Source organism: Phyllobates terribilis, unplaced genomic scaffold (genome assembly GCF_046119375.1).
Source record: "Phyllobates terribilis strain yellow unplaced genomic scaffold, ASM4611937v1 Scaffold_110__1_contigs__length_5578470, whole genome shotgun sequence".
In the NCBI taxonomy this organism is placed as follows: domain Eukaryota; kingdom Metazoa; phylum Chordata; class Amphibia; order Anura; family Dendrobatidae; genus Phyllobates; species Phyllobates terribilis.
Window position 1 is genome coordinate 4,310,431 of NW_027362870.1, and position 21,224 is coordinate 4,331,654.

Here is a 21,224-nt window from a genome sequence, read left to right on the forward strand (position 1 = left end):
GAAGGACACCATATATGGCAGAGCTGGAGGCGGTCATGTGACCTCCAGCTGCCATAGCAACCCCAGGTCCTCAAACGAAACGGAGGTCTTCGGAGGTAAGTAAGACGACCCCCTCTCTTCCTGCTGTCTCCTATATGCCGCGATCACTATAGATCGCAGCATATAGAAGACAGCAAAGGGTTAACATCACTGGGACCTGATCTAATCAGGTCCCGATGATGTACCCTGTCAGAGCTAACGCTCTGCACCGGAATCGCAGTGCTTGCAGGACCCTGGGGGTCCTGAGCACTGCGAGACCACCCACCGTTTTTAAACGTCGGCACTGCACAGAGCCCGGCAAGCGCCGACGTTTATCTACAGTGGGCGGTCGGGAACCGGTTAAATTTCATAGTTTACAATGCGCATTAATAAATTGGGATACAACAATTTTGGGTTAAATATATATATATATATATATATATATATAAAACTTCATATGTGGAATGTTTGAGTTGAACAGATCTGTGAATGTCAGAGTGAAGGTGACAGATGAGTAAATCAGCAGCTGCTAAGTGTGATTGATGTGACAGAGGCCTCGTATGTTTGTATGTTTGGAAAAAAAAATGTTTATGTGAAGGTACAAAAATATATTTAATTCAGAGAAATTATAATACATAATTAGGTATTATCTACATATATATATATTTCTATATTTCTTTAATAATTATTATTTCTTGATTTAACTAATAGTGGATAAGGGCAACCACACATCAAATGGTTTACAAAGCAAATTTACATTTAGAATAATTTTCCACATGATAATATTCTTGAATAACTATGATATTATTTTTTATGGTTACCTAAATAGGTACACACCTCTCTTTAGACAAATCTATGCTACTCATCGATATGAAATTTATGCAAAATGTTTATAGAATAATAATTATTTTAATTTGGTTCTGATATATACATAAATTATTTTATAAAATAATATTTTTGGTATTAAGGGGGAAAATGTGTTTTTGATCCTGATTACATAATCACTTTTGATCAATACTTATTTTTCACACATTTTAATAAAGGTAAAATAATAATAAGGTACTATGGTATAATTAAGAAGGGTATTACATGCAAAGTTGCATAGTTTAATAATTTTTTGGTGATACAAGGTTATGACAAATATGAAATCATCCAGATAATGGAGATATAAGGGAATTTTATAGAGAATATAATTATTTTGCATTTGTCATCAACACATAAAGGCCTTATTTTTATTCTTATTTTTATTCTTATTTTTATTCTTAATTTTATTTTTCATTTTTAAAATTTTATTCTTGCTTTCTTCTTATTTTCCTATTTTTCATTTTTTTAATTCTCAATTTTTGATTTTATTTCGGTTCAATATCTCAATTGAGAAAACACATTAATATTTAATAAAGTAATGTCTAGTACAAAGAATATTGCTTCATTAAATATAATTATATTAATTAATATAAGAAAAATGTTTCAATTTTCTGAGTAAACAACAATTCTTTCATTCATACATTCATATATTTATTCATTTTGGTTCAGCAGTATACATTCTTTGGTATTATTGGTTTAATAAAGATATAAACACTTGTTGTTTCAAAACACACTGACACCTATGGGTTGGAAAAGGTAATTACCCCTATGACATAAAAATGTTCTATCATATGGAGAACTTGATTAATAATGAATTATTATCTATTATTGTTTATTATTCCAAACATAATTTATTTTAATATTTTGATAATAATTAGATGGATATTATTGATTGCTATGGTACGCTGTGATATTATAGGTTAGGAAAAACTGCCAGATTTGGTATCAGATTAGGGAATGAAGACTTCAATCAAGACATCGCAATTATGAATTCTATCTTAATAAAGACTTTTCATATTTATAAATCAAAGAGATTCTCAAAAGTTACAAGAAGAAGCAACCGATATCCGGAAGTCTCAGAAGGTAACAGGTGTGAATGCTGAGTGATCATAGACTGTGTCAGATACAATTCACACCACTGATCACCGGGACGGCAGAGGACGATGATCCTATATGAACTGTGTTGTGTTCAGGTTTCATCACGTTCCAGTGGTTTCCTATCACCTGCAACGCTTCAATGAAAGCTGGTGAACAGGTAATACCTGGCATATGTGTCCTGTATATAAAGGACTGAGTACTGGTTATGGGGCTATATAAAGCAGGGAAGTGTCAAGTTAACCCTTGCTTTACTGACCAAAGACGTCACATCTGTTCCAAAAGTGACACGAGACCAGTGCGGACGACACGGAAGATTCCAGAACTATCCAACGTAAGTCCAGGTGACATCACACAGATATTAAAGCTACATTTCATCCATGGACTTTGTTTTCTTATCAGTTGACACACATGATCTTTCTAATAAAGAGCACAGTTTATAGACTGCACAATGATGAATACAATTATGGACTGTACAATATCTACACGCTATCATTTATTTCAAAGGAGTTTTCATCTAAAGACTGTTTTATAAAAGAACCAAGAAGAAGACGAGACGACGACCCGATGACATCAGACGATGACGATTGGACCCGCGATTGCTTCAATTTAGATATAGGGAAGTATAATTATACATATTAAATGAATATTAGTCACGGCTTACCATAACATGAATTCACATCATTATATAACAATAATCCGATATTGATATTATTATTATTATTATGGAAATTTAATGACATTGCCAAGGAAGAAGGAAAGAAAAAAATGATTGATGAATGTATCTTCTTTTGAGAGTTTTCAGTTAAAGTCCTTTTATTCTCAAAAAAAAAAAAAGGAGGGAATGTTAAATAGTTAATTATGGATATTCATTTTTTCTTAAATCTGAGTTCTATACAAGGATTGCAACAGCCATCGTGTCTAGTTGACATGCGCTATTTGTGTGTGTATTTTTAGTTCACTACCATATGTAGAACAGGTGTGCCATACGACTGGCTATAAAAGCCCATGGTACAGAAAGGGGGGGCTCTCTTGTTCTTCCCACCCCACAAGACACAGAAGAAGGATCTTCATGCGGAGAAGCAGCTGACATGTAGGCCCGGACACATGCTGGACAAAATTGCAAAAAGAACTTCGGCACTCCATACATGAAAATATAAGAAATATTGTATCTGGACTAATGTCACTTTGAAAAATGAAGGTTTTTTGCGCATAATTTGGCCAATTTATGTGTGCCCATCAACCACGACAAGGTCACCTTCGTATGATGGGAAACTACGCTATGCTACCACTGGATATGCCACTCTTGGGCTGTAAGCCTGTATGGACAATGTGTCTCTGCTTGGGCTTTTAACCTACAATGTATGGGCTGGTAGAGCTAGTTAAAACCACCTGTGACTGAATGGGAGGGACACATGGTCAGAAAAAAAGCTGTCAAACTTCTAATAGTGTGAACACGTACCTGCTGCAATGCTCCAGGAGCGGGATCCCAAAAATGATTAATAGAAAAAAGAGAGGGGTCGCTCACTGGTCTATTCGGGTGCTCTGAAGAAAAAAGTAATCTCAATTGCAAAAAGAACTTCGGCACTCCATACATGAAAATATAAGAAATATTGTATCTGGACTAATGTCACTTTGAAAAATGAAGGTTTTTTGCGCATAATTTGGCCAATTTATGTGTGCCCATCAACCACGACAAGGTCACCTTCGTATGATGGGAAACTACGCTACACTACCACTGGATATGCCACTCTTGGGCTGTAAGCCTGTATGGACAATATGTCTCTGCTTGGGCTTTTAACCTACAATGTATGGGCTGGTAGAACTAGTTAAAACCACCTGTGACTGAATGGGAGGGACACATGGTCAGAAAAAAAGCTGTCAAACTTCTAATAGTGTGAACACGTACCTGCTGCAATTCTGACCATGTGTCCCTCCCATTCAGTCACAGGTGGTTTTAACTAGCTCTACCAGCCCATACATTGTAGGTTAAAAGCCCAAGCAGAGACATATTGTCCATACAGGCTTACAGCCCAAGAGTGGCATATCCAGTGGTAGCATAGCGTAGTTTCCCATCATACGAAGGTGACCTTGTCGTGGTTGATGGGCACACATAAATTGGCCAAATTATGCGCAAAAAAACTTCATTTTTCAAAGTGACATTAGTCTAGATACAATATTTCTTATATTTTCATGTATGGAGTGCCAAAGTTCTTTTTGCAATTGAGATTACTCTTTTCTTCAGAGCACCCGAATAGACCAGTGAGCGACCCCTCTCTTTTTTCTATTAATCATTTTTGGGATCCCGCTCCTGGAGCATTGCAGCAGGTACGTGTTCACACTATTAGAAGTTTGACAGCCTTTTTTCTGACCATGTGTCCCTCCCATTCAGTCACAGGTGGTTTTAACTAGCTCTACCAGCCCATATATTGCAGGTTAAAAGCCCAAGCAGAGACATATTGTCCATACAGGCTTACAGCCCAAGAGTGGCCTATCCAGTGGTAGTGTAGCGTAGTTTCCCATCATACGAAGGTGACCTTGTCGAGGTTGATGGGCACACATAAATTGGCCAAATTATGCGCAAAAAACCTTCATTTTTCAAAGTGACATTAGTCCAGATACAATATTTCTTATATTTTCATGTATGGAGTGCCGAAGTTCTTTTTGCAATTGAGATTACTTTTTTCTTCAGAGCACCCGAATAGACCAGTGAGCGACCCCTCTCTTTTTTTCTACATGCTGGACAAAGACATGATTTACCAGCTAGGATCCAAGGAAAGTTGGGTGAATCTCAACAATTAAGCTAATTATGGACAAATGGACAATTACTTTATAACTAATTACTGTATGTACCTGCTGCAATCTGATTCTTTTTAATGGACAATCCAAGAATAAATCGATACATTTTTTTATAAGAATATCGTGATATTGATACTTTGAGAAGTCCTCAGTAGAAAAAAATAATACAGAAAGAAGTATTATTTAACATTATCCCACTGTTTTTTTAAAGAAATTCGCCATTAAAACTCATGCATATGACGCGCCCCCTGGGACATATTCCTTTTTGAGGGGAATACCCGGCACCGGATCAGATGGGGGGTTGTAGTCTCCGAGCGGCTGTGACCCGGTCCCGTGCCCAGGGCGTCAAGCTCAGTGTTATGTGGCAGCTTTACAGATGTTACTAAAGTTCTTTTGTGTCGACTACGCCACCCGTTGTGATGCGGTCACTGTGGCCGCCGCTGCTGCAGGGTCCGCTGAGGCTGATGGTGGGTGCGCAGCTTGGTGAGATAACCCCCAACGGGAGGGGTATAGCCTCAGAGGGGACAGGCGCAGAGGATGGGGGTTGTGGTGGTGCGATGCAGCCGGCAATGAAGACAGACTCGGGTTGTGCAGTTAAGGGTGTTTACTTACTGCTGATGTTCCGGTCACTCCAGCTGCTAGTGACCACCCGAACCGTGCTGCGTCCACCAGGTCCTGGATCCAGCCAACCCCCAAACAAGTCCAGAGCGTGGCCCTGAGCTCTCCCTCTGTCCTTTCTTCAGCCGTCCCCACCAGTGATTCACCTAGGTCCAGCTCCCTCGGGCCTTCTTTTGGGACACCCTTGGCCCTGGGTTCCCTGACCCTTCATGTGGTGTGCCTTCGGGGTGAATGTGGTGGGTGACCGTGACAGACACTGCCCACGGTCTCCGGTCTCTGGCTGGGGAATGTCTTTGCCCCCACCAGCTTGGGTTCCGGTACCCTCTTGCTGACTCCTCACCCGGTGCTCTAATTTGGGTTCTTGGGTCCCTTCAGTCTTCCCCCTCTGGGTCTTTCTCTGCTCCACTCTCTCTCTCTCCAGGGCTGCTGTTTCCTTCTCTCTCCTCTCCAACTGACTTGTTCTCAGCGTCTGACCCTGATCTAAGTTGGTGCCCTCCTTATATATCCCTCTATGTGTGAGCTCAGGTGACCAGCACCCAATGAGCTCCTATCACTACCCAGACTGCTCCCCCTATCTGCCCCTACACTACATGGGATGTACCACCCCCCTCCCACTCCAGCCAGGAACAGGCTCGGTTGTACCTGCACATTTCTAAGTGGGAGTACCGTCGGCCTGCTCCTCTGGAATGGGATGTATGTAGTGCATGCAGTCTATCTGAGCTCAGTTCCACACTCCATCCTTACCCGGGAGTGGAATATCACACCTCTGGGTTGAGGTGCAATACCCCTGTAGCAGCCGAATCCTCAGGGTGCTACACATACAGTACAAAAAGAAATAGATGCCACAACCAGGGCCGGCTCCAGGATTTCATGGGCCCCGGGCAAAAGTCTCAGTGGGCCCCATTCACACCTACCACGATTCATGATGCACAGAAATATAGGTATAGTACAATGCTAAAGATTTCACTGACTTCTCACATTACATGAGTGATATCTATTGTAAAGTCTACAACAGCTCAGAAACCGGCGAATCCTCCCAGCGCACAGTTCAGACCAGACTATATACAGTACAGACCAAAAGTTTGGACACAACTTCTCATTTAAAGATTTTTCTGTATTTTCATGACTATGAAAATTGTACATTCACACTGAAGGCATCAAAACTATGAATTAACACATGTGGAATTATATACTTAACAAAAAAGTGTGAAACAACTGAAAATATGTCTTATATTCTAGGTTCTTCAAAGTAGCCACTTTTTGCTTTGATGACTGCTTTGCACACTCTTGGCATTCTCTTGATGAGCTTCAAGAGGTAGTCACCGGAAATGGTCTTCCAACAATCTTGAAGGAGTTCCCAGAGATGCTTAGCACTTGTTGGCCCTTTTGCCTTCACTCTGCGGTCCAGCTCACCCCAAACCATCTCGATTGGGTTCAGGTCTGGTGACTGTGGAGGCCAGGTCATCTGGCGTAGCACCCCATCACTCTCCTTCTTGGTCAAATAGCCCTTACACAGCCTGGAAGTGTGTTTGGGGTCATTGTCCTGTTGAAAAATAAATGATGGTCCAAGTAAACGCAAACCGGATGGAATAGCATGCCGCTGCAAGATGCTGTGGTAGCCATGCTGGTTCAGTATGCCTTCAATTTTGAATAAATCCCCAACAGTGTCACCAGCAAAGCACCCCCACACCATCACACCTCCTCCTCCATGCTTCACGGTGGGAACCATGCATGTAGAGTCCATTCGTTCACCTTTTCTGCGTCGCAAAAAGACACGGTGGTTGGAAGCAAAGATCTCAAATTTGGACTCATCAGACCAAAGCACAGATTTCCACTGGTCTAATGTTCATTCCTTGTGTTCTTTAGCCCAAACAAGTCTCTTCTGCTTGTTGCCTGTCCTTAGCAGTGGTTTCCTAGCAGCTATTTTACCATGAAGGCCTGCTGCACAAAGTCTCCTCTTAACAGTTGTTGTAGAGATGTGTCTGCTGCTAGAACTCTGTGTGGCATTGACCTGGTCTCTAATCTGAGCTGCTGTTAACCTGCGATTTCTGAGGCTGGTGACTCGGATAAACTTATCCTCAGAAGCAGAGGTGACTCTTGGTCTTCCTTTCCTGGGGCGGTCCTCATGTGAGACAGTTTCTTTGTAGCGCTTGATGGTTTTTGCAACTGCACTTGGGGACACTTTCAAAGTTTGCCCAATTTTTCAGACTGACTGACCTTCATTTCTTAAAGTAATGATGGCCACTCGTTTTTCTTTACTCAGCTGCTTTTTTCTTGCCATAATACAAATTCTAACAGTCTATTCAGTAGGACTATCAGCTGTGTATCCACCTGACTTCTGCACAACACAACTGATGGTCCCAACCCCATTTATAAGGCAAGAAATCCCACTTATTAAATCTGACAGGGCACACTTGTGAAGTGAAGACCATTTCCGGTGACTACCTCTTGAAGCTCATCAAGAGAATGTCAAGAGTGTGCAAAGCAGTCATCAAAGCAAAAGGTGGCTACTTTGAAGAACCTAGAATATAAGACATATTTTCAGTAGTTTCATACTTTTTTGTTAAGTATATAATTCCACATGTGTTAATTCATAGTTTTGATGCCTTCAGTGTGAATGTACAGTTTTCAAAGTAATGAAAATACAGAAAAAAAAATTAAATGAGAAAGTGTGTCCAAACTTTTGGTCTGTACTGTAGTCCTCTATACAGTATTATGGGCCCCACGTAGTCCTCCATATACAGTATTATGGGCACCACGTGATCCTCCATATACAGTATTATGGACACCACGTGGTCCTCCATATACAGTAATATGGGCACCACATGGTCCTCCATATACAGTATTATGGGCACCACATGGTCCTCCATACAGTATTATGGACACCACATGGTCCTCCATACAGTATTATGGACACCACATGGTCCTCCATACAGTATTATGGGCAGCACATGGTCCTCCATACAGTATTAGGGGCAGCACATGGTCCTGCATCCAGTACTATGGGCACCATATATTGCTCCATACAGAATAATGGACCGCATATAATGCTCCATACAGTATGATCCTCATATATTGCTCCATTCAGTATAATGGACCCCATATATTGCTCCATAAAGTAAAATGAGCCCCATATATTGCTCCATACATAATGGGTACCATATAATGCTCCATACAGAATAATGGAGCCCAAATATTGCTCCATACAGTATGGGCCCCATATATTGCTCCATACAGTATGGGCCCCATATATTGCTCCATAAATAGTGGGCCCAATATATTGCTCCATAAAGAATAGGCCCCATATAATGCTCCATAGATAATGAGCCCAATATATTGCTCAATAGATAATGAGCCCCATATAATGTTCCATATATAATGAGCCCCATATATTGTTCAATAGATAATGAGCCCCATATAATACTCCATACCAGGGGCGGAACTACCGCCCGTGCAGCCGGTTCATTGAACGGGGGCCCCGAGGGAGAGGGGGCCCCGAGGGAGAGGGGGCCCCTCCAGCCTCCAGCAGGGCCGCCATCAGGGCAGACGCCCTGACTCCAGTGTGGGGCCCAGCCGGTAGGGGCCCCCTCTTGTGATTCTCTCTCCTCACGGGTCCGGGACATCTCAGCGCTGCGCTCCTGCGGCAGCACCTTCATGATTCCCCTGATTTCCGGTCATGTGACGGCGCCGTCACATGGCCGGAAGTCAGGAGAACCTGGTGTTAGCGATTTGGACGAGCGCCAGGATTCTGCAGGGATCGCATGGGGGTAAGTTTTACAAGTTTTGTTTTTTTCAAAATACAATTTACTAGGAGTGGGGGAATGGGAGGTGTGTGTGTGTGTGTGTGTGTGTGTGTGTGTGTGTGTGTGTGTGTGTGTGTGTGTGTGTGTTAGTGTTATAAGAGATGCACATGGGGGGGGGGAGATGATAAAAGATGCACATGGGGTGGGGGGGATGAGAGAGGTGCACATGTGGGGGGAGGGGGATGAGAGAGGTGCACATGTGGGGGGAGGGGGATGAGAGAGGTGCACATGTGGGGGGAGGGGGATGAGAGAGGTGCACGTGGGGGGGGGAGATGATAAAAGATGCACATGGGGTGGGGGGGATGAGAGAGGTGCACGTGGGGGGGATGAGAGATGCACATGGGGGGGGATGAGAGATGCACATGGGGGGGGGATGAGAGATGCACATGGGGGGGATGAGAGATGCACATGGGGGGGATGAGAGATGCACATGGGGGGGGGATGAGAGATGCACATATGGGGGGGTGAGAGATGCACATGGGGGGTGAGAGATGCACGGGGGGGGTGAGAGATGCATCGGGGGGGTGAGCTGCACATTGGGGGGATGAGAGCTGCACATGGGGGGGTTATGTTTACATAACTTTGTTGCCTTATGAAGCGCAGGGGGGGGGCCCCAAAAAATTTCTTGCACAGGGGCCCACTACAGTCTGTGTCCGCCCCTGCTCCATACATAATGAGCCCCATATATTGTTCAATAGATAATGAGCCCCATATAATACTCCATACATAATGGGCCCCATATATTGTTCAATAGATAATGAGCCCCAAATAATACTCTCACCGCTCCTTGCTGGAAGCAGGCCTGTCTCATCAGCGTCTTCCGACTCTCTGCACTGGGACTGCTCAGCAGAGGGCTCTCTATAGTGACGTCATCGCGCCCTCTGCTCTGAGATGTCACAGAGTAAGAAGACGCAGAAGACAGAGGAGCAGCAGAGGAACAGGGAGAGGTAAGTATTGCAAACAGTTTAAAGCACTGGGGAAGGCCTAGTGCAAGTGCCCATTCGCTGGCATCAGGCCCCGCTGACTCATGGGCCCCATAGCGCGCTGGTGTCCCAGAGGGTGAGTGGGCCCCCTGCTTGCTCAGGGCCCAGGCACTTGCCCGGGTGGTGATGCCGGCCCTGGGTACAACACATACGGCACCCGTTTTTAACTGATCCGCTGCAATGATTATGTAGGAAACTGTATTCATTTACAATCATCCACAGCGTGAGAGCAAACAGCTACAACATTACTGAATAAACAGAAACCCTGCAAGTATAAGAAAATGATTTTATTAAAAATATTTTGCATATCAATCCAGTTTGAAAAAAAATAACTCATTAAGCATTTTTTGGAAAGTAGCAGTCCACATCTGACCGACTCCTGTAACTCTGGACACAGTATAATAGTGTGGCCGCTGTTCTCTAGCAGGACCCTCTAATGATAGAAGCAGGACGGCATACTGGATCTCGCACAACGCTACCTGCATGCCATCTGATTGGCTACTGTAAGTGCTCCAGCCGTATAAAGATCACTATGTATACAATATACTCCGAAAAGATGTCAGTGATTACTGTGAAGTCAAAATATTGTGGCCCCCATTGAGCAGGAATGATTAGAGATGGACAAGCTCCAGTTGGCAGACAGTCAGTGATGGCGGAGAGCTGACCATCTTTACTCGCTGCTCATTAGGAAAGTGCTCGCTTTCTGAAACCATTTGACTCTGAACTCGGCGTCAGACGGCATTATGTAAGAGGCCAATGTCTGAGTGGTTTTTGTGTCCGTTTGTCCTTCCTCTGTTCTTTCTGCCAAAAGATCCTCACCCATAACCTAAGGATTAAAATAAAGTTGAATTGTTACTAATATTTTTTTACATTTAGCACATGAATTGAATTTCATAAATTAAAAGAAAACTTTCCCTCCGATGTCCACAAAACTGAGCGCCACTACATAAGCCCCAAATAGTCTCCCCTCTCTCTCCCAGTCTGTGCAGCGGACGGGAACCATTTAAATGGGTGCAGGGCCGATTTTAGATAAAGTGGGGCCCTGGGGAAAAGTTTAAAGTGGGGTCCCAAATGCTGACATACAGCACCACACAAACATTTAGCTTGTATGTACATGTGCTGAGATCAGGCCGCTAAACGAGCGCAATCCACAATACTGAAGCCGTTCAACGCTTGTTTCCCGACCTCTTTACACCAGCTGAGGAAGAATGATGGGTACAGAACAATCACTAATAGATCAATCTGTCCCCATACAGCATCATGTTATCAGCAGCACATCTGCAGGTTACACCGGCCGATGTGCTGCTGAGAACAAGGATTTTTGTTCTGGCATAAACAATCCAATTACTCGATGAATAGGCAGCATTTTGCTTGTTTAGTATAATACATGCCATAGTCCTCCATATTTTATAATGTGCCCCACAGCCCCCCATATTGTATAATGAGGCCCACAGTCCTCCATATAGTATAATACACTCCCGATAGCCCTCCATATAGTATAATGCACTCCCCATAACCCTCTATATAGTATAATATACTCCCCATAGTCCTCCATATTGTATAATGTGCCCCACAGCCCTCCATATTGTATAATGCACTCCCCATAGCCCTCAATATTGTATAATGCACTCCCCATAGTCCTCCATATAGTATAATACACTCCCGATAGCCCTCCATATAGTATAATGCACTCCCCATAACCCTCTATATAGTATAATATACTCCCCATAGTCCTCCATATTGTATAATGCACTCCCCATAACCCTCTATATAGTATAATATACTCCCCATAGTCCTCCATATTGTATAATGTGCCCCACAGCCCTCCATATTGTATAATGCACTCCCCATAGTCCTCCATATTGTATAATGCACTCCCCATAGCCCTCCATATTGTATAATGTGGCCCATATTCCTCCAAATAGTATAATACACTCCCCATAGCTCTCTATATAGTTTAATGCACCTCATAGTTCTCCATATAGTATAATGCACCTCATAGTCCTCCATATAGTATAATGCACCTCATAGCCCTCCATATAGTATAATATACTCCCCATAGTCCTTCATATAGCATAATGCACTCCCCATAGTCTTTCATATTGTATAATGTGCCCCACAGCCCTCCATATTGTATAATGTGGCCCATTTTCCTCAATATAGTAAATACATTCCCCATAGCCCTCCATATAGTATAATGCACCTCATAGTCCTCCATATAGTATAGTACACTCCCCATAGCCCTCCATATAGTATAATGCACTCCCCATAGCCCTCCATATAGTATAATATACTCCCCATAGTCCTCCATATAATGGAATGCACCTCATAGTCCTCCATATAGTATAATGCACTCCCTATAGCCCTCCATATAGTATAATGCACTCCCTATAGCCCTCCCTATAGTATAATGCACTCCCCATAGCCCTCCCTATAGTATAATGCACTCTCCATAGTCCTTCATAGTGTATAATGCACTCCCCATAGTCCTTCATATAGTATAATGCATTCTCCTCAGTCCTTAATAGAGTATAATGCAGCCTCCCTATAGTATAATGCAGCCAAACATATAGTACATATAATATAATGGAACCCATATTCCTCGTAAAGTATAATTCGGCCCCAACCATAGAGTATAATTCAGCCACTCCATACAGTATAATGCAGCCCCCCAGTTCTGCAGTATTATGGTCACCACGTATAAAAAACAAATACATACAATACTCACCTCTCCTCGTTCTCCAGCTGCTCCATGCTCTGCAGAGCGTCTCAGCAGCTCCACTCTGCAGGCACAGTCATTCCCCCGCTACCGATACAGTTCAATGCGCGATGCGGGGGGACGAACTCACGGACCCTATAGAGGCACGCCACGGGCTGGAGGCCCCAGGCAGATGCCTAGTCTGCTTGCCATTACGCCGGCCCTGAATGGGTGTCTCATGCTGGGGACGTGTTTTTCTGCTTTTTTTCTTGCCATAGTACAAATTCTATTCAGTAGGACTATCAGCTGTGTATCCACCAGAATTTTTAAACCTGACAGGGCACACCTGTGAAGTGAAAACCATTTCCGGTGACTACCTCTTGAAGCTCATCAAGAGAATGTCAAGAGTGTGCAAAGCAATAATCAAAGCAAAAGGTGGCTACTTTGAAGAACCTACAATATAAGACATATTTTCAGTTGTTTCACACTTTTTTGTTAAGTATATAATTCCACATGTGTTAATTCATAGTTTTGATGCCTTCAGTGTGAATGTACAATTTTCATTGTCATTGAAAATACAGAAAAATCTTTAAATGAGAAGGTGTGTCCAAACTTTTGGTCTGTTACTGTATATATCCAGGATGTGTGATCACGGGGTGCCATACATACCAGAATGGGAGATCAAGGGGTGTCATGCATACCAGGATGGGTGATCAAGGGATGCCATGCATACCAGGATGGGGGATCAAGGGGTGCCATGAAAACTAGGATGGGGATCAGGGGGTGCTATGCATACCAGGATGGTTGATCAAAGGGGTGCCATGAATACCGGGGGCTCAAGGGGTGCCATGCATTCGAGGATGGGGATGAGGGTCACGTATACCAAGATGTGATGGGGGCCACATATACCAGGAAGGAGGGACCATACATACCAGGATGGAGGATAGTAACAGAATTGGGGGACATTACCCCAATATCAATGTCAGCAGCAGACTCCTATTAGACAAAGATAGCACAAGTATACACAAAATGCAGTTTTTAAAAGGAAGGTTTTTATGATTAAGGGAAAAGGAAATCCAAACCTAAAGGGCCCTGTGTGAAAAAGTGATGCCCCTCCCTCCTTAAAACATAAATTAACTGTGGTTTGTCACATCTTTGGGAAGCTGAGTTCAATTTCCGTAGCCCCACACAGCCCTGTTTACTGCCACACGTGTTCTCAATCAAGAAATCACTTAAATAGGACATGCCTGACAAAGTGAAGTAGAACAAAAGATCCTCTAAAGCTAGACATCATGCTGCGATCCAAAGAAATTCAGGACCAAATGAGAAACAAAGTAATTGAGATCTATCAGTCTGGAAAAAGTTCTAAACCCATTTCTAAAGATTTGGGACTCCAGCGAATCACAGTGGAAGTCATTATCCACAATAGGCAAAAATATGGAACAATGGTGAACTTTCCTAGGCGTGGCCGGCTGATCAAAATTACCCCAAGAGCGCAGCAACGACTCATCCAAGAGGTCACAAAAGACCCCACAACAACATCCAGAGAACTGCAGGTCTCACTTGCCTCAGTTAAGGACAGTGTTCATGACTACACCAAAAGAAAGAGACTGGGCAAAAATGACACGCATAGCAGAGTTCCAAGACGAAAACCATTGCTGAGCAATAAGAACAAAGGCTCATCTCAGTTTTGTCAGAAAACATCTTGATGATCGCCAAGACTTTTGGGAGAATACTCTGTGGACTGACAAGACAAAAGTTGAACTTTTTGAAAGGTGTATGTCCCATTACATCTGGCGTAGAAGTAACACTGCATTTTAAAAAAGGAACATCATACCAACAGTAAAATATGGTGGCGGTAGCGTGATGGTCTGGGACTGTTATGCTGCTTCAGGACCTGGAAGACTTGCTGTGGAAATGGAACCAAGAATTCTGCTGGTTAACCAAAAAATCCTGAAAGAGAATGTCTGGCCTTCTGTTCATGACCTCAAGTTGAAGTGCACTTGGGTTATGCAGCAGGACAATGATCCAAAACACACCATTAAGTCCACCTCTGAATGGCTTAAGGAAAACAAAATTAAGACTTTGCAGTGGCTTAGTCAAAGTCCTGACCTTAAGAAAGAGGTTCATGCTCGGAAACCCTCCAATGTGGCTAAATTACAACAATTTTGCAAAGATGAGTTGGCAAAAATTCCTCCAGAGTGTTGTAAAAGACTCATTGCCAATTATCCCAAACACTTGATTGTAGTTGTTGTTGCTGAGGGTGCTTCAATCAGTTATTAGGTTTAGAGGGCAATCACTTTTTCACACAGGGCCCTGTAGGTTTGGATTTCTTTTTCCCTTAATAATTAGGATCTTCATTTAAAAACTGCATTTTGTGGTTACTTGTGTTATCTTTGTCTAATATTAAAATTTGTTTTGACATCTGAAATATTTAAGTATGACAAACATGCAAAAGAATGAGAAATCAGGAAGGGGCAAACAACTTTTCACACATACACATATACATATATATATATTCATCCCACAATGTCACATTCATGGTAGAAGAGAGGGATTGGTAAGATGGGACAACCATTACAAACCAACCACCTGATCAGACGTTATTGAACACCTTTCCAGAAGCTTTAATCAATCTTATCTACTGTTATTTTCTGAAGAGAGGAAACAAATGTCCTAAAAATAAAAAAATATAAAAATGAAAGTTAAAAAAAATAAAATAAAAACAATAATAGTCTCACCTCCACTATGAGCATTTTTTGCTCTTCTAATAATCCAAGCTTTCCTAATTGTTCTTCTATTTGCTCCTGCGTCTTCATATTCCTCTCCAGCACAAATGATGCATGCTGGGGCTGTAAGAGCTGTAATAGAAGCCTAGAAGAACCATCAGAGGTCAGGCCCATCTGGTTACAGAAAGAACACAGATACACGCTGTATAAGACAATGGGATGGAAACAAGATTTTAAAAGGAGTCATCAAACACTTCTATACTCCACTGGATAGGTCATTAATATAAGATAGGTGGGGGTCCAACCATCGGCCCCCCGATGATCAGCTGTCATCACCTCTGGCAAGATGCAGGCAATGTTCAAAGTGGAACAAAACCGCTCCGTACACTGCGGCCGCTGCCGGGTGCAGACCAGCTATTGAGGAGTACCGGAGGTGATCTGCAGCACCAGGCAGTGGCCACTGGGGTGCGCTCTGTTCACAAGTTACATCCGGCCGTTGCCAGAGCTATAAACAGTAGTGTTGAGCCACCCCCGTAGTGTTCGAGTTCGGTTCGGTTCGTCGAACACCCGTGTGTTCGCCGAACTGTTCGTCGAACTGTTCGTCGAACACCTTCGAACACCGTTAAAACCAATGGCAGGCAAACAAAAACACATAGAAACACATAGAAAACACCTTCAAAGGTGTCCAAAAGCTGACAAACTGCTCAGAAGACATAACTAACACATGGAAAAGTGACAAGTACATATAGTCATGCGAAAATAAAAGAGGTGGAGGAGTAAAAGGAGGGGGAGACACAGATATAGGCATGTCATGCCCTTCTAAAATCCAAAAAGTGAGAAGCCGACACGGCCAGTCCGCTCCTGCCCGTGCCACCTCCGTGTCGTCGGGTTTGTGCCAGAGCCGCGGTGAACCCTGATGGCCAGCCCCCCTCTCCCAATACTGGTGCCTGTCCGCTGGTGGGTCGAGCGAGCCCCCCTGTGGTGGAGGCAGCTCTAAGCTTTTTAATTTAAATTGTCCCTCTAATTTGAATAAATACACTTTAAATCCATTTACAAGGATCTATTGGAGGGCAAGTCTCATGCCAGCAGCCGCGTAATTCCAGCTCCAGTAGCGTCCACTAAAGCTGCTGCAGTTAAAAAGCTTTTATAAGGATCGAGCTCGGCTGTCCACCGCAAGGCATCCTACTGCCAGTCCCAGCCCCTATGCCTTGGGGTGCCTCCTGATGCTCTTCACTGAGTATCCCATGGTCCCGAAGCATTTCCTTTGAAAAAATTAAGTGTCTAAACTACAGGTGGTGTAGCTTGCTTAACAGCCGGGATAATCCGCTGACTAGCAGACACTGCTACTAGGCACAAAGTATTTCCTGGGCTAGATGCAGTTAAAAATTTGTAATTAGATACTCTCGTTGGATGCTGAGAAAGCATTCCATAGAGTCTCCTGGCACGCCATATATGATTCTCTTAAAAAGCTTGGGGTAGGGGTCTAGGGGACCCTTTTATAGCCAAAATCACGGCCCTGTATCACAATACGTCACCTAGGCTGAAGATAAATGGAACTGTAGCACCCTGAGGGCTCGGTTGCTACAGAGGTATTGCACCTCACCCAGAGGTGTGATATCTCACTCTCAGGTAAGGATGGAGTGTGGATCAGGACCCGACACCAGCATGCATTACACCACATTGCCGTGGGGCAGGGCGACCAATATGCCTCTGAGATGGGCACGACAGTCCCTGTCCCTGGCTGGAGTGGGGGGAGGGAACACTGAGGAAGGGGAACCCTGTAGTGCAGGAGCAGGGAGGAAGCAGTTCCTGGGTGCATTGAGAAGGGAGTATAAAAGGTGGGCACCATCTTAGTTCAGTGCAGAGAAGTCTGAGCAGAAGTGGCAGGGAGCAGGGGCTCTGCATGAGCTCTGCTCCGGAGGCGGGCCTAGTAACAGAGGCCCAGGCCTGGAAGAGGGAGAAGGAAGGAAGAGGAGCGGAGAAGGCTCCAGGAACGAGGAATGAAGGGATCCCAGGGGTGCGGACGGGCGAGTCGCCACCGCACGCCCGAATCCACCTGCGTGGAGGGGTCAGGCCAAAGGGGGAGACCGGTCCCCGAAACTAGTGGAGGCAGGAAACGACCCTCAGCTAGAAACCGGAGGCTGTGACATTTTATGTGGCGCAGCCCCTCGCTACACCCGCTAGGAAGGCACCACATAGGGTCAGGGAAACTGGCGCCAAGTTTACCAAGAGGAGGCCCGAGGCAGCCGGACAGAAGGGTTGGTAAGAAAGGCCAGACAAAGGACACACAAAGGGGGTCCTGTGAAGCGCTCCAAAGTTATCTGGGAGTTGTCTGAGCCCCTCACCTGGTGAGCACAGTACGACGTGGGCAGCCGTTACCTGCAGACGTGGTCTGGATAATAAGAACTGTGAGTAAAGGCCCTGGACTGCATCACTGACTCCGTGTCGTTACTGCTGCTGCCCTGCACTATCACCCCCATCCTCCGCATACACTGCCCTTAGGCTATACTCCTCCCGTGGGGAGTTATGCTACGCTCTGCTGCACCCACAACACCAGCCTCAGTGGTCTGCCCTGTAGCGGCGGTTCACTCTGACCGCAATCCACGGGTGGCGTAGTCGGACATTTAAACATCAAAACCACATAAATAGTTCCGCCACTGGTTTGACCGCCCTGAGCCACGGAACTGGGTCGCCGCCACGAAGACTACAACCACCAGCATCCACCAAAAAGGGTCCGGCTCCGGGTGTCCCAAGGCCCAGGGGGTGCGTCAGAACATTTTCATCACCTTTCACAATCACCAATGGGACAAGGCAGTGATGTCCTCTGTCCCCTCTCTTATACATCCTAGTGACGGAGCACCTGCTCTCATCAATTCGCCATAACCCCAATATTAGGTGGATTGAGGTGGGAGGCACCGAGTACAAGTGCTCTCTATTTGCTGATGATGTCCTAGTATATATCACTCAATCACATATATCCATCCATGCTGTTATGGCTGAAATAGATCACTTTGTTACATGGTAAAATTTTAAAATCAATGCAGCGAAGTCTGAGGCCCTCGATGTCTCCCTCCCCAAATCCATATAGGATTCCATCCAGTCCAACTTTCCCTTTGCCTGGCCCTCACAGGGTATCAAATACTTAGGGATTCCTATTCATAGAGACCTCTCCCATCTATGTTATCTTAATTTTGGGCCCTTTATTGAACAACTCCATACAGACCACGGTTGGCAAGTTAGAACTGTAAGATTCACTACGTGAACCACTGGTGTTTTGTGGAAAAGCACATGTACACTGCGTTCCAAATTATTATACAAAAAGTGTTTAGGAGTGATAAGGGAAGAATTTGTTTGTTTGTCAGTTAAACTCATTGATGGTGATGTGTGTCAGGGCTCTTTATATCACTGTAAGCAATTGCAGACACCTGTGCTAATTAGTTTGGCAGGTGTGTCCAATGAAAGGCAAGACTACTTAAGAAGGCTCTCTCACATTATTAAGCAGCCTACATTTTCTGCCAAAATGGGAAAGAAAAAGGATGTGTCGGCTGCTGAGAAGCAACAAATTGTGGAGTGTTTAGGTCAAGGCATGACTACAATCAACATTGTGCGATGATCAGGATGAAGTGTCTTGGCAATCAAGAAGTATGTAGCTGATTCACAGTACACACGTGTGCGTGCTGATAAGGGCAAATTGAGGACTCTTTCCTACAGGCAATTACGTCAGGTTGAAAGAGCAGCGGCAAAAAAGCCTTGTCATAGCAGCAGACAAGTTTTTGAAGCTGCTTGTGCCTCCAACGTCCCCCGAACAACAAGATGCAGGGTCCTTCAGAGGTTTGCAGCTGTGCATGCGCCATCCTGTCGACCTCCTCTATCCACTTCACACAAGCAGAAACGGCTCCAGTGGGCCAAACATTACATGAAGACTGATTTCAAAACTGTTTTGTTCACGGATGAGTGCCGTGCAGCGCTCGATGGTCCAGATGGATGGAGTGGAGGATGGCTGGTTGATGGACACCCCACGCAAACACGGCTACAGCGCCAACAAGGAGGAGGTGGAGTAATGTTTTGGGCTGGAATCATGGGGAGAGAGATTGTCGGCCCCTTTAGGATCCCTGAAGGCGCTAAAGATGAACTCCATAATGTATGTGGATTTTCTCAAACAGCACTTCCTGCCATGGTTCAAGAAGAAGAACCGTGTATTTCACAGCAAGATCATTTTTCTGCATGATAATGCACCATCTCATGCTGCACATAAAACATCTGCATCTCTGGCTGATATGGGCATAAAAGGGGACAAACTTATGGTGTGACCCCCATGCTCCCCTGACCTCTACCCCATTCAGAACCTTTGGAGCATCATTAAAAGGAGTGTCTATGATGGCGGGAGGCAGTTCACATCTAAGCAACAGCTCTGGGAGGGTATTCTGTCCTCATGCAAAACAATTGAAGCAGAAACCATCCAAAACCTGACAAATTCAATGGACGAGAGAGTTCAGAAGCTCCTTTCGAACAAGGGGTCCTATGTGAAAATGTAACATCACCTAGAATAAAGTTTTGAGTTGAAAACTGTTTGATTTCAGTTTCTAACAACCTGCTAATGCTTATAATTTCAAAAATGACCATTTTTTTGGTCTTTATTAAAATGAAAAGGTTGATCGAAAAGTTTGGGGGATCTAAGAGTGTGGCAACCCAGTAGTCATGATTACTTCGAATTCTGACAATATGAGGGTCATGCTGCAGGTAGTGCAGCAAGAAGGCACTTATGTGCCTTGCGCATCTCGGAGCCCCAAAATTATTTTCCGGGCTAGATGCAGCTAAAAATTATTTTTAATTTTAAATCTGGTGAAGCTTTAGTATAGATGGCCTAATAGGATCAGTGCTGCACACTGCTACAAAGCCCAAATTATTTTCCAGTCAAGATACAGATAAACATGATTAGTAATTTGAAAGCTTAAAACGGTTGGTAGGGTGATTTTAACCAATCATCAAGCTTTTACTCTCCCCAGGATGACACAGGGGTAGAAAAGTCGTTTCGGATCCATGATTTGTTCATCTTTATGAACGTGAGTCTGTCTACATTATCAGTGGAGTGCCGCGTGCGCTTATCTGTCAGCACACCACCAGCAGCGCTGAACACACGTTCAGACAGAACGCTGGCTGCGGGGCATGACAACATCTCCAAGGCGTAAGTGGCTAGCTCCGGTCATTTATCCAGATTGGAAGCCCAAAAAGAGCAAGGGTCCAGTGACACAGTCGTGGCTTCAATGTTTACTTGGAGATACTCCTGTACCATCGTCTCTAGGCGTTGACTATGTGTCAGACTTCTTGTCTCCTGTGGCCTTGCAAAGGATGGGCTAAAAAAGTGGTGAAATGATTCCGCAAAATTGATGTTACCAGCAGATACTGTGGTTCTGTTACGGTTTGAGTGCTGAACACTTGACGGTCCCACGGTTGGCAAGTTGGAACTGTGAGATTCACTACGTGCACCACTGGTATTTTGTGGAAAAGCACATGTAAGATTCTGCAACAGTCTCTGCTGATACTCCTGCATGCGTGCATCCCTTTCTATGGCAGGAATAATTTCTGCAAATTTACTTTTGTACCGGGGATCTAACAG